We start from the raw sequence: 15722 nt of genomic DNA, 5'->3' as shown, positions 1-15722 counted from the left end.
CAGACACAACACAGACACAGAGACGACACAGAGACGACTCTGTATCGTCTCTGTGTCGTCTCTCTGTCGACACAGAGACGACGACACAAAGACGACACAGAGAAGACACAGAGACGACACAGAGAAGACTCTTTGTCGTCTCTGTGTCGTCTCTGTGTCGACACAGAGAGATGACACAGAGACGACACACTGACGACACAGGGACGACACAGAGACGGCACAGAGACGACACAGAGACGACACAGTGACGACGACACAGAGACAACACAGAGACGAAACAGACACAGAGACGACTCTGTGTCGTCTCTTTGTCGTCTCAGTGTCGTCTCTTTGTCGATACAGAGATGACTCAGAGAGACGACACAGAGACGACACAGAGACGACACAGAGACGACACAGAGACGACACAGAGACAGAGACGACACAGAGACGACAAAGAGATGACACAGAGACGACTCTGTGACACAGAGACGACACAGACACAGAAACGACACAGAGACGACTCTGTGTCATCTCTGTGTCGTCTCTGTGTCGACACAGAGCCGACACACAGAGACCACACAGAGACAACACAGAGACGACACAGATACGAAACATATACGTCACACAGACGACACAGAGACGACACAGAGACGACGAAACAGAGACGAAACAGAGACGACACAGACACAGAGACGACACAGAGACGACACAGAGACGACACATAGATGACACAGAGACGACACAGAGACGACAACACAGAGACGACACAGAGACGACACAAAGACTATACAGACACTGAGACGACACAGAGAGAAGACACAGAGACGTCACAGAGACGACACAGAGACGGCTCAGAGACGACAAAGAGACGAAGACACAGAGACGACACAGAGACGACTGAGACACGACACAGAGACGACACAGACACAGAGACGACACAGAGACGACTCTGTGTCGTCTCTGGGTCGTCTCTGTGACACAGAGACGACACAGAGACGACACAGACACAGAGACGACACAGAGTTGACACAGACACAGAGACGACACAGAGACGACTCTGTGTCGTCGCTGTGTCGTCTCCGTGTCGACACAGTTACTACACAGAAAGACGACACAGAGTCGACAGAGAGACGACACAAAGACGGCACAGAGATGACACAGAGACGACACAGAGACGACACAGACACAGAGATGACACAGAGACGACTCTCTGTGTTGTCTCTGTGACACAGAGACGACACAGAGACAACCCAGAGACGGCACCGAGACGACACAGAGACGACACAGAGACGACGACACAGAGACGAAACAGACGCGAAACAGACACAGAGACGACACAGAGACGACTCTGTATCGTCTCTGTTTCGTCTCTGTGTCGACACAGACAAGACAAAGAGAAGACAAATCGACTGAAAATATGAGACGACCCTAAGATGACACAGAAATGACAAAGAGACGACGCCGAGACGACACAGACACAAAAACGACACATAGACGACACAGAGAAGACTGTGTGTCGTCTCTGTGTCGTCTCTGTGTCGTCTCTGTGTCGACACAGAGACGACAGAGAGAGAGGACACAGAGACGACACAGTGACGACACAGAGACGACACAGAGACGGCACACAGAAGACACAGAGACGACACAGATACGACTACAAAGAGACAACACAGAGACGACACAGACACAAAGACGACACAGAGACGACACAGAGATGACACAGAGACGACTTTGTGACACAGAGACGACACAGACACAGAAACGACACAGAGACGACTCTGTGTTATCTCTGTGTCGTCTCTGTGTCGACACAGAGACGACACAGAGAGACGACACAGAGACAACACAGAGACGACACAGAGACGACACAGAGACGGCACAGAGACAACACAGAGACGACACAGAGAAGACGACACAGAGACGAAACCGAGACGACACAGACGCAGAGAATACACAGAGACGACACAGAGACGGCACTGAGTCGACCCCGAGACGACCCAGAGACGACGACACAGAGACGACACAGAGACGACACAAAGACTATACAGACACAGAGACGACACAGAGAAGACTCTCTGTGTCGTCTCTGTGTCGTCTCTGTGACACAGAGACGGCACAGACACAGAAACGACACAGAGACGACTCTGTGTCATCTCTGTGTGGTTTCTGTGTGGACAAAGAGACGACAAAGAGAGCCGACACAGAGAAAACACAGAGACGGCACAGAGACGACACAGAGACGAAGACACAGAGACGACACAGAGACGAAATAGAGACGACACAGACACAGAGACGACACAGAGACGACACAGAGACGACTCTGTGTCGTCTCTGTGTCGGCGCGGTGCGGTCTCTGTGTGGGCTGTGTGTCGACACAGAGACGACACAGAGAGACGACACAGAGACGACACATAAACAACACAGAGACGACACATAGACGGCACACAGACGGCACAGAGACGACACAGACACGACGACACATAGACGACATAGATACAAAACAGACACAGAGAGGACACAGAGACGACGACACAGAAAGGACATAGAGAAGAAACCGAGACGACACAGACACAGAGACGACACAGAGACGACTCTCTGTGTCGTCTCTGCGTCGTCTTTGAGACACAGAGACGACACAGAGACGACACAGACACAGAGACGACACAGAGACGACACTGTGTCGTCTCTGTGTTGACACAGAGACGACACAGACAGACGACACAGAGACGACACAGAGATGGCAAAGAGACGACACAGAGACGACTTTGTGTCGTCTCTTTGTCGTCTCTGTGTCATCTCTGTGTCAACACAGAGACGACACAGAGAGATGACTCAGGGATGACACAGAGACGACAAAGAGACGACACAGAGACGACACAGAGACGACGACACAGATACGACACATACACGACACAGACACCGTTACGACAAAGAGCTGACACTCTGTGTCTTCTCTGTGACATAGACACGACACAGACACTACAGAGACACACAGACGACGCCGCGACGACTCTCTGTCGTTTCAGTTTCGTCTCTGTGTCAACACAGAGACGACACAGAGACGACACATAGACGGCACAGAGACGACCCAGAGGCAACACAGAGACGACACAGATACGAAACTGACACAGCGACGACCTAGAGACGACAAAGAGACGACTAAAGAGAGACTACCCAGACACAGAGACGACACAGAGACGGCACCGAGACGACACAGATACGACACAGACACAGTGACGAAACAGAGACAACTCTGTGTCGTCTCTTCGTCAATACAGAGACGACTCAGAGAGACGACACAGAGACGACACAGAGACGACACAGAGACGTCACAGAGACGACACATAGACGACAAAGAGACGACGTCACTTATACGACACAGAGACGACACATACACATATACGACACAGATACGACACACAGTTTCGTCTCTGTGTCGTCTCTGTGTCGTCTCTGTGACACATAGACGTCCCAGATACGACACAGAGACCGCACAGAGACGACACAGAGAGACGACACAGAGACGACACAGAGACGACACAGAGACGTCACAGAGAAGACACAGAGACGACACAAACACGACGACACAGAGACGACACAGATACGACACCGACACAGAGATGACACAGAGACGACTCTCTGTGTTGTCTCTGTGAAACAGAGACGACACAGACACAGAGACGAACCAGAGACGACTCTGTGTCGTCGCTGTGTCGTCCCTGTGTCGTCTCTGTGTCGTCTCTGTGTCGAAACACAGACGACACAGATAGACGACACACAGACGACACAGAGACTAAACAGACAAGGCAAAGAGAAGACCCACAGACGACCCACAGACGAATACACACCGACAACACACACACCACACAGAGACGACACAGACACCCAGCCGACACGGCGACGACACAGACACAGCGACGACTCTGTGTCTTCTATGTGTCGTCTCTGTGTCGACACAGAGACGACACAGAGAGACGACACAGAGACGACAAAGAGACCACACAGAGACGACACAGAGACGACACAGAGACGACGACACAGAGACAACACAGAGACGACCCAGAGACGACACCGAGACGACACCGACACCGAGACCAAACTGAGACGAGTCTGTTTCTTCTCTGTGTCGTTTCTGTGTCGACACAGAGACGACACAGAGAGACGACACAGAGACGACACAGAGTTGACACAGACACAGAGACGACACAGAGTTGACACAGACACAGAGACGACACTGAGTCGTCTTTGTGTCGTCTCTGTGTTGACACAGAGACGAAACAGAGAGACGACACAGAAACGACACAGAGACGACACAGAGACGGCACAGAGACGACACAGAGACGACACAGAGCCGACGACAAATAGAAGACACAGAGACGACAAAGAGACGACACATAGACGACACAGACACAGAGCTGACACAGAGACGACTCAGAGACGACTCTGTGTCGTCTCTGTGTCGTCTCTGTGACGTAACTGAGTCGACACAGAGACGACACAGAGAGACGACACAGAGACGACACTGTTATTAAAAATAGACGGCACATACAAGGACAAGAGCAAAAAAAGCGACGACGCACAAACTACGAAAAGGAGAATACAAAGACAAGAAAAGGACACACAGACGAAAAAGAAACAGAGACGACACAGAAACGGCACAGAGACGACACAGAGACGACGCAGAGACGACACAGAGAAGAAAAAGAGACAACACAGAGAAGACACAGACAAAGACACGACACAGAGACGACTCTGTGTCGGGTAAGTGCCGTCTTAGTGTCTTTGCTTTGTCGACACAGAGACGAAACACAGAGATGACTCAGCGACGGCGGAGTCACAGCAACGCGCCTGTAAAGACATGACAACTAGTTTACGAAACCGAGTCGCCCCCGAGACAAAAAAGAGACGAAAACTAGAAGAAAACCACCCCGAGCCGCACCCGAGTCGACTCTCTCTGTCATCTCGGTGTCGTCTCTGTGTCGTCTCTGTGTCGACACAGAGACTATACACAGATACGACACAGAGACGACACACACATGGCCGACAGACGGCCCTGAGACGCCAAAGAGACGATCACGACACGACTCCGAGCCGACGACACAGCGTAGTAACCGCGACGCATAAGAGATGAAACAGACACAGAGACGACACCGAGACGACTCTCTGTGTCGTCTCTTTGACACAACGACGACACCGAGATGACACAGAGACGACTCTGTTACTTCTCTGTGTCGTCTCTGTGTCAACACAGAGACGACACAGAGAGAAGACACAGAGACGACACAGAGACGACACAGACACGACACAGAGACGACGACACAGAGGCGACACAGAGACGAAACAGACACAGAGACGACACAGAGACGACTCTGTGTCACCTCTGTGTCGTCTCTGTGTTGACTAAGAGACGACACACAGAGACGACACAGAGACGACACAGAGACGACTCTGTGTCGTCTCTGTGTTGTCTCTGTGTCGACACAGAGACGACACAGAGAGACGACACAGAGATGACACAGAGACCACACAGAGACGACACAGAGACGCCACAGAGACGACACAGACACGAAACAGAGACGACGACACATAGACGAAACAGAGACGACACAGAGACGACACAGACATAGAGACGACACACATACGAATCTGTTTTGTCTCTGTGTCGTCTCTGTGTCAACACAGAGACGACACAGAGACGACACAAAGACGACGACACAGAGACGACACAGACACAGAGACGACACAGAGACGACTCTGTGTCGTCTCTGTGTCGTGTCTGTGTCGACACAGAGACTACACAGAGAGACGACACAGAGACAACACAGAGACGACACAGAGACGACACAGCTACGGCACAGAGACCAAACATAGACGAAACAGATACGACGACACAGAGACTACACCCAGAAGACACAGAGACGACACAGAGATAGAGACGACACAGAGACGACTCTCTGTGTCGTCTCTGTATCGTCTTTGTGACACAGAGACGACACAGAGATGACACAGAGACGACTCTGTTTCGTCTCTGTGTCGTCTCTGTGTCAACACAGAGACGACACAGAGAGAAGACACAGAGACGACACCGAGTCGCCAGAGAGACGACACAGAGACGACGACACAGAGACGACACAGAGACGACACAGAGACGACACAGACCCAGAGACGACATAGAGACAACTCTGTGTCACCTCTGTGTCGTCTCTGTGTCGACAAAGAGACGACACAGAGAGACGACACAGAGACGACACAGAGACGACTCTGTGTCGTCTCTGTGTTGTCTCTGTGTTGACACAGAGACGACTCTGTGGCGTCTCTGTGTCTTCTCTGTTTCGCCACAGAGACCACACAGAGAGACAACACAGAGACGACACTGACACGACACCTAGAAGGCACAGAGACGGCACAGAGACGAAACAGAGAAGACGACACAGAGACGACACAGAGAAGACACAGACACAGAGACGACACAGAAACGACTGTCTGTGTCGTCTCTGTGACACAGACACGACACAGAGACGACACAGAGATGACACAGAGGCGACTCTGTTTCGTCTCTGTGTCGTCTCTGTGTCAACACAGAGGCGACACATAGACGACACCGACACAGAGACGACACAGAGACGACTCTGTGTCACCTCTGTGTCGTCTCTGTGTCGACACTGAGACGACACAGAGAGACGACACAGAGACGACTCTGTGTCGTCTCTGTGTTGTCTCTGTGTCGACACAGAGACGACACAGAGAGACGACACAGAGACGACACAGAGATGAAACAGAGAGACAACACAGAGACGGCACAGAGACGACACAGAGACGACACAGAGACGACGACAGAGAGAGGACAAAGAGACGACACAGACGTAGGGACGACACAAAGACGACACAGAGACGACGACACAGAGACGACACAGACATAGGGACGACACAGAGAGGGCACAGATACGACAAAGAGACGACTCTGTTTCGTCTCTGTGTTGTCTCTGTGTCGTCTCTGTCTCAACACAGAGACGACACAGAGAGAAGATACAGAGACGACACAGAGACGGCATAGAGACGACACAGAGACGACAACACAGAGGCGACACAGAGACGACACAGAGACGACACAGAGATGACACAGACACAGAGACGACACAGAGACGACTATGTGTCGTCTATTTTTCGTCTCGTTGTCGACACAGAGACTAAACACAGAGACGACACACAGACGACACAGAGAATACAAAGACAGAGAGCCGAAACAAAGACGACGACCCATAGACGACACAGAGACCACACAGACACGACACAGAGACTACACCGACACAGCCACAACACAGAGCCGACACAGCGACGACTCTTTGTCGACACTTGGTCGTCACTGTGACGACAAAGAGACAAAACACAGAGCTGACACAGCGACGACACATAGATACAAAAGAGATGGCACAGAGACGGAACAGAGTCGAAACATAGATGACGACCCAAAGACGAAAAACAGACGACACCGAGACGACACCGAGAAGACACAGAGACGACAAAGACACAGAGACGACACACAGACGAGACAGAGACGACACACAGACGACACAGAGCCGACACAAGGAAGGCAAAGAGAAGGCACAGAGACGACACAGACACGACTACACACAGACTACCGAAAGACGACCAACACAGCGATACGACACCGAGACGATACCGAAACAGAGATGACACACAGACGAAACAGAGACGGCACAGAGACGACAACGAGACGAATCATAGTCTAAGACACATATACGACAATTATATGACACATAGACCACACAGAGATGACACATACACATAGACGACCCCGACACGACACAGACACAGAGACGACACAGAGACGACTCTGTGTCGTCGCTGTGTCGACCCAGAGACCACAACGAGAGACGAGACCGAGACGACACAGATATGACCCAGAGACGACACAGAGCCGACACAGAGACGACGCCACAGAGACAACACAGACACGACACAGAGACGACACAGAGACCACACAGACACAGAGACCACACAGAGACGACTCTGTGTCGTCTCTGTGTCGTCTCTGTGTCGACTCTGTGTCGACACAGAGACTACACAGAGACGGCACAGAGACGACACAGAGACGACACAGAGACGACGACAGAGAGACGACACAGAGACGACACAGAGACGACACAGACATAGAGACGACACAGGGACGACTCTCTGTGTCGTCTCTGTGTCGTCTCTAGGACACAGAGACGACACAGCGACGACACAGAGATGACACACAGACGACTCTGTGTCGTCTGTGTGTCATCTCTGTGTCAACACAGAGACGACACAGAGAGAAGACACAGAGACGACAAAGAGACGGCACAGAGACGACACAGAGACGACGACACAGAGACGACACAGAGACGACACAGAGACGACACAGACACAGACACGACCCAGAGACGACTCGGTGTCACCTCTGTGTCGTCTCTGTGTCGACACCGAGACGACACCGAGAGACGACACAGAGACGACACAGAGCCGACACAGAGACGACACAGAGACGGCACAGAGACGACACAGAGAGGACGACAGAGAGACGACAGAGAGACGACACAGAGACGACACAGACATAGAGACGACACAAAGACGACTCTCTGTGTCGTCTCTGTGGGACAGACACGACACAGAGACGACACAGAGATGACACAGAGACGACTCTGTTTCGTCTCTGTGTCGTCTCTGTGTCGTATCTGTGTCAACACAGAGACGACACAGAGACGACACAGACACGACACAGACACAGAGACGACACACAGACGACTCTGTTTTGTCTCTGTGTCGTCTCTGTGTCAACACACCGACGACACATAGAGAAGACACTGCGATGGCCCCGCGACGACAATGCGATGAAACATATACGAAACAGAGACGAAAACGAGACGATGACCCAGATACGGCACAACGATAGCACCGAGACGACAAAGAACCGACAAAGAGATGACGACACAGAGAAGACACCAAGCCGACACCGAGACGACACCGAGACCACACAGACACAGAGACGACACTGTGACGACTCTGTGTCGTCTCTGTGTCGACACAGTGACTACACAGAGAAACGACACAGAGACGACACAGAGACTCTGTTAGATATTGTCTGTAAAAACACAGACCAAATTTATTCAGAGTTTGGATTAGATTTGGGTTATTATTTTTCCGAACCACAGAGAGACGACACAGAGACGACACAGAGACGACTCTGTGTCGTCTCTGTGTTGTCTCTGTGTTGACACAGAGACGACTCTGTGTCGTCTCTGTGCTGTCTCTATGTCGACACAGAGACGACAAAGAGAGACGACACTGAGACCACACAGCTACCACACTCACACGACACAGAGACGTCACAGATACGCCACATAGACGACGACACAGAGACGACACAGACATAGAGACGACACAGAGACGACTCTCTGTGTCGTCTCTGTGGCGTCTCTGTGACACAGTGACGACACAGAGATGACACAGAGACGACTCTGTTTCGTCTCTGTGTCGTCTCTGTGTCCACACAGAGACGACACAGAGACGACACAGAGACGACGACACAAAGACGACACAGAGACGACACAGAGACGACACAGACACAGAGACGACACAGACATAGAGACGACGCAGAGATGACACAGAGACGACTCTGTTTCGTCTCTGTGTCGTCTCTGTGTCGTCTCTGTGTCAACACAGAGACGACACAGAGAGCAGACACAGAGACGACACAGAGAGGACACAGAGACGACACAGAGACGACGACCAAGAGGCGACTCAGAGACGACACAGAGACGACATAGACACAGAGACGACACAGAGACGACTCTGTGTCACCTCTGTGTCGTCTCTGTGTCGACACCAAGACGATACAGAGATACGACACAGATACGACAGACATAGAGCTAACAGAAAAAAAATAGTCGTAAAAGAGACGACGAAAAAGAAACGACTAATAAACGACACATAGAAGGCACAGAGACAGAGATGACAAATAGACGACTCTCTGTGACGTCTCAGTGACACAGAGACGACACAGAGACGACACAGACACTGAGACGACACAGAGTCGACACAGAGACGACACAGAGACGACACCGACACAGAGAAGACACACACACGACTGTTTTCCTAATATGTGTCTTCTATGTGGTGACACAGATATCAAAAAGAGAGACGACACAAATACTACACAGAAACGACACAGAGATGACACAGAGACGACGACACAGAGACGACACAGAAACGACACAGAGTCGATGACACAGAGATGACACCGAGAAGACACAGAGACGAAACAGACACAGAGACGACTCTGTGTCGTCTCTGTGTCGTCTCTGTGTCGACACAGAGACTACACAGAGAGAACGACACAGAGACGACACAGAGACGACACAGAGACGGCAGAGAGACGACACAGAGACGACACAGAGACGACGACACAAAGACGACACAGAGACGACACAGAGACGACACAGACACAGAGACGACACAGAGACGACTCTCTGTGTCGTCTCTGTGTCGTCTCTGTGTCGTCTCTGTGTCAACACAGAGACGACACAGAGAGAAGACACAGAGACGACACAGAGACGACTTAGAGACGACACAGAGACGACGACACAGAGGCGACACAGAGACGACACAGAGACGACACAGACACAAAGACGACACAGAAACGACTCTGTGTCACCACTGTGTCGTCTCTGTGTCGACACAGAGACGACACAGAGAGACGACACAGAGACGACATAGAGACGACTCTTTGTCGTCTCTGTGTCGTGTCTGTGTCGACACAGAGACGACACAGAGAGAAGACACAGAGACGACACAGAGACGACACACCGACGACACAGAGACGGCACAGAGCCGACACAGAGACGACACAGAGACGACGACACACAGAAGACACAGAGACGACACAGACACAGAGACGACACAGAGACGACTCTCTGTGTCGTCTGTGTGACACCGAGACGCCACCGAGACGACACAGACACGACACAGAGACGACTCTGTTTCGTCTCTGTGTCGTCTCTGTGTAATCTCTGTGTCAACACAGAGACGACACAGAGACGACACAGACACGACCACACAGACACGACACAGAGACCACACAGCCACGACACCGAACCACAGCCTACAAACAGACGACTCTGTGTCGACTCTTTGTCGTCTCTGTGTCGACACAGAGACGACACAGAGAGACGACACAGAGACGACACAGAGACGACGACACAGAGATGACACAGAGACGACTCTGTTTCGTCTCTGTGTCGTCTCTGTGTCAACACAGAGACGACACAGAGACGACACAGAGACGACGACACAGAGACGACACACAGACGACTCTGTGTCGTCTCTGTATCGCCTCTGTGTCGACACAGAGACGACACAGAGAGACGCCACAGAGACAACACAGACACGACACAGACAAAGAGATGACACAGAAACGACTCTCTGTGTCGTCTCTGTGACACAGAGACGACACAGATACAGAGACGACACAGACACAGAGACGACACAGAGACGACACAGACACAGAGACGACTCTGTGTCATCTCTGTGTCGTCTCTGTGTCGACACAGAGACGACACAGAGAGACGACACAGAGACGACACAGAGATGACACAGAGACGGCACAGAGACGACAAAGAGAAGACACAGACACGACAACACAGAGACGACACACAGACGACACAGAGACTACACCGACACACAGCTGAACCACACACGACACCGACACGACACAGAGACGACACCTACAAGGCACCGAGTAGACAACGAGACGACACAGAGACGACGACACAGAGACGACACAGAGACGACACAGAAATGACACAGAGACGACACAGAGACGACACAGACAAAGAGACGACACAGAGAAGACTCTGTGTCAGCTGTGTCAGACAAGCTGTGTCAGAACACTCTGTGTCAGACACAGAGACGACACAGACACAGAGACGACACAGAGAGACGACACACAGACCACACCGAGCCGCCACACACCCCACACCGAGACGTCCCAGAGACGACACAGAGACGACACAGCGACGACGACACAGAGACAACACAGAGCCGACACAGAGACGACACAGACACAGAGACGACACAGAGACGACTCGGTGTCGTCTCTGTTTCGTCTCTGGGTCGACACTGTGACGCCACAGAGAGACGACACAGAGAAGACAAAGAGCCGACCAATCTATGTAACATAGACGGACCATACACGACACAGAGACGACGAACAAGGGACGACCCCTAATAGACAAATATACGACACAGAGACGACATAGACATAGAGACGACACAGAGACGACTCTCTGTGTCGTCTCTGTGTTGTCTCTGCGACACAGCCCCGAAACATAGTTGAAACCTCTCCTTAAATTTGTCTTAACATATGCTACCCTTGTTATTCAATAGCGCAAAAACCAGAAGCACCAGAGAGAAGACCACCGGACGACGCCCATACGGCACAGAGACTACACCGAGACGGCACAGCGATGACGCAGAGACGACAAAGAGACGACGACACCTAGAAGACGCTGAGAGACGACACAGAGACGACACAGAGAAGACACAGAGACGAAACAGACACAGAGACGGCACAGAGACGACACTGTGTCGTCTCTGTGTCGTCTCTGTATCGTCTCTGTGTCGACACAGAGACGACACAGAGAGACGACACACAGACGACACAGAGACGGCACAGAGATGACAAAGAGACGACACAGAGACGACGACACAGAGACGACACCGAGACGACACAGACACAGAGACGACACAGAGACGACTCTCTTTGTCTTCTATGTGACACAGAGACGACACAGAGACTACACAGACACAGAAAAGACACAGAGACGACACAGAGACGACACAGAGACGGCACAGAGACGACACAGAGACGACTCAGAGACGACTAAACAGAGCCGACCAAGCGACAACAACGAGCCTACAAAGAGACTAACACGACACTGAGCCAAACAAGAGAAGCCACAGACAAAGCGAAGAAAACGAGACGACAAACAGACGGCTCTCAGACATAACAAAGACGAATCAGAGACGACGACACAGAGACGACACAGAGACGACACAGACACAAAAACGACTCTGTGTCGTCTCAGTTTCGAAACAGATTTGACACAGACACGACTCACTGACATTACCCCCAGATAACACAAACAAGCCAAATAGATTGACCCGCGAACGATAAGAGACAACTCATAGATGACGACAACGAGACGACACAGAGAGACAACACAGCGAAAACACAGAGCATACACAGACACGACACAGAGACGACTCAGTGTCGTCTCTGTGTCGTCTCGTGTCGTCTCTGTGTCGTCTCTTTGTCGACACAGAGACGACACTGAGAGACGACACAGAGACTACACTGAGACTACACAGAGACGTCTCAGAGATGACACAGAGACGACACATAGACGACGACACAGAGACGACACAGACACAGAGACGACACAGAGATGACTCTCTGTGTCGTCTCTGTGTCGTCTCTGTGACACAGAGACGACACATACACAGAGACGACACAGAGACGACTCTGTGTCGTCTCTGTGTCGTCTCTGTGTCGACACAGAGATGACACAGAGAGACGACACAGAGACGACACAGAGACGACACAGAGACGACACAGCAACGGCACAGAGACGACACAGAGACGACACAGAGACGACGACACAGAGAAGAAACAAAGAGACGACACAGAGACGACACAGAGACGACACAGACGCAGAGACGACACAGAGACGACACAGAGACGACACAGACGCAGAGACGACACAGAGACGACACAGAGACGACACAGAGACGACGACACCGAGAGGACACCGAGAAGACACAGAGACGACACAGACACAGAGACGACACAGAGACGACTCTCTGTGTCGTCTCTGTGTCGTCTCTGTGACACAGAGACGACACAGAGGCGACACAGAGACGACACAGAGACGACACAGACACAGAACAGACACAGAGACGACTCTGTATCGTCTCTCTGTCGTCTCTGTGTCGACACAGAGACGACACAGAGAGACGACACAGAGACGACACAGAGACGACACAGAGACGACGACACAGAGACGACACAGAGACGAACAGAGACGACACAGACACAGAAATGACACAGAGACGACTCTCTGTGTCGTCTCTTTGTCGTCTCTTTGACACAGAGACTACACAGAGACGACACAGACACAGAGACCACACAGAGACGACACAGACACAGAGACTACACATAGACGAAACAGAGAGGACACAGAGACGACACAGACACAGAGAAGACACAGAAATGACACAGAGACGACTCTGAGTCGTGTCTTTGTCGTCTCTGTGTCGTATCTGTGTCAACACAGAGACGACACAGCGAGATGACACAGGGACGACACATAGACGACACAGAGACGACACAGAGACGCCACAGAGACGACCCACAGACGACGACACCCAGACTACACCGAGACTCCCCCGAGCCGACACCGAGACGACACTGACCCAGAGACGACACAGTGACGACTCTCTGTGTCGTCTCTGTGACACAGAGACGACACAGAGACGAAAACGAGATGACCCATATATGACACAGTGAAGACGACACAGAGACGACACAGAGACGACACAGAGACAACACAGAGACGACACAGACACAGAGACGACACAGAGACGACTCTCTGTGTCGTCTCTGTGTCGTCTCTGTGACACAGAGACGACACAGAGATGACACAGAGACGACACTGTGTTGTCACTGTGTTGTCTCGTTTTCAACAAAGAGACTACACCCTGAGAAGACACAGAGACGACAAAGAGACGGCACAGAGACGACACAGAGTCGGCACCGATACGACACCCCGACGACACAGAGACGACGACACAGAGACGAAGCAGAGACACCCCCTACACGACACAGAGACCACCCAGAGACAACCCCCACACAGAGATGCCCCCTAGACGACTCTCTGTGTCATCTCTGTGTCGTCTCTGTGTCGTCTCTGTGTCGACACAGAGACGACACAGAGAGACGACACAGAGACGACACAGAGACGGCACAGAGATGACACAGAGACGACACAAAGACGACGACAAATAGACGACACAGAGACGACACAGACACAGAGATGACACAACGACGAATCTCTGTGTCGTCTCTGTGACACAGAGACGACACAGAGACGACACCTACACAAAGCCAAGACCGAGACGACCCCGAGACGAAACAGAGATGGCACAGAGACGACACAGAGACTACACAGAGATGACGATAACAAGTCGACCCCGAGTCGACACCGAGACGACACCGAGCCGCCATCGACCCATAGACGACAATTACACGACACAGACACAAACTAGGCACAGATACGACACTGTAATGGGAGAGATATGGCACAGAGACGACACAGAGACGACACAGAGACGACGACACAGAGACAACACAGAGACGACACAGACACAGAGACGACTCTGTGTCGTCTCAGTGTCGTCTCTGTTTCGACACAGAGACGACTCAGAGAGACGACACCCAGACGACACAGAGACGACACAGAGACGTCAAAGAGACGACACATAGACGACACAGAGACGACGACACAGAGACGACACAGACACAGAGACGACACAGAGATGACACAGAGACGACTCTGTGTCGGGTCTGTGTCGTCTCTGTGTCGTCTCTTTGTCGTCTCTTTGTCAACACAGAGACGACACAGAGAGACGACACAGAG

Source organism: Artemia sp. Qi Xiang Cuo, chromosome 4 (assembly GCF_049724085.1).
Source record: "Artemia sp. Qi Xiang Cuo chromosome 4, ASM4972408v1, whole genome shotgun sequence".
In the NCBI taxonomy this organism is placed as follows: domain Eukaryota; kingdom Metazoa; phylum Arthropoda; class Branchiopoda; order Anostraca; family Artemiidae; genus Artemia; species Artemia sp. Qi Xiang Cuo.
The sequence above is the reverse complement of the archived record's forward strand: the minus strand, read 5'-3'. Positions refer to the sequence as shown.